The sequence below is a fragment of the Arachis hypogaea genome, chromosome 1 (assembly GCF_003086295.3).
Source record: "Arachis hypogaea cultivar Tifrunner chromosome 1, arahy.Tifrunner.gnm2.J5K5, whole genome shotgun sequence".
In the NCBI taxonomy this organism is placed as follows: domain Eukaryota; kingdom Viridiplantae; phylum Streptophyta; class Magnoliopsida; order Fabales; family Fabaceae; genus Arachis; species Arachis hypogaea.
In genome coordinates, this window is record NC_092036.1 from 66,960,293 (window position 1) to 66,961,369 (window position 1,077).

A 1,077-nucleotide genomic window follows, 5' to 3' on the forward strand; every position below is an offset into this window, starting at 1 on the left:
AATCATGCCACACAAAATGCTGCCCTGCCCTCGCGGAGGGTAGGGCAGTGTTTACTAACTGAAGTCCTGCATTCGATCCTGGCTGCTACACACGCTTATTCATTTTCTTTGGCTTTCTTGGCACGGTAATGGAACTTAGTTCCTTGCTTCCTCATGGTCCCGTGTTCAACTCTTGTGGCAAGCATTTGGAGACATTTTCCTTTGATTTTCTCCCCTTGTGAGCCCGATACTGCCCTTGTGGAGGGCAGGGCAACATTTTCTTCTTCTTGATTCCAAGGCACAGATTTGTGCTCTGCCCTTGTAGTGGGCAGGGCAGAGTTGCCTTTTATGCCTTGTTCCCTTATGTTGTCCTCCTAGAGGGCAGTGTGCCCTTGTGGAGGGCAATGCTTGCCTCCCCCATTGCATGCGGCACACTTTTCCTTCCTTTGACCACGCTTCCTTCTCCTTGGGTCACGCTTTCTTAGGCCACGCTTTTCTCTTTTATTCTTTTCTTCACCTAAAATAAACCAAAACAACCACTCCAAGTATCACTAAATTCATAAGGCTTAAAAATCAATTAAAATTCAATTAAAATTAGCTTAAACCTCATGAGTTAACATTAATTTCATGGTGGTTGCTTGATTTAAAGAAGTTATGCATTTTCACTCCAAATCACTTACTTAGGATGCAAGAAAGTGTATAAAGACTAATAAAACAAGTGAAATTAGCTTGAAAAATGGGTATATGATGACTTGTCATCACAACACCAAACTTAAATCTTGCTTGTCCCCAAGCAAGCATCAAATTTAAGAGCAATTGAAATGAATTAAGAAAAGAACACATATCCTTATTAGGCATATAACAGAACTTGATTTATGGGATCTTTATGCAGACAATGATAACTCAATTATTATTGCTGTTACATAATATACATCTTTCCTCAAAGGCTTACTAAACTTGCTGTTAGAAGACTCACTTTTTAATTACTCCCTTGCTAACTTTTCTTGGCTTATAATGCTTAACAAGCTTATTATTCCTTTAGAGGTTTGGTGTCTAATGTTGCAGTAGTAGCCTTTGGCTTTATTTTTTTTCTTTTAC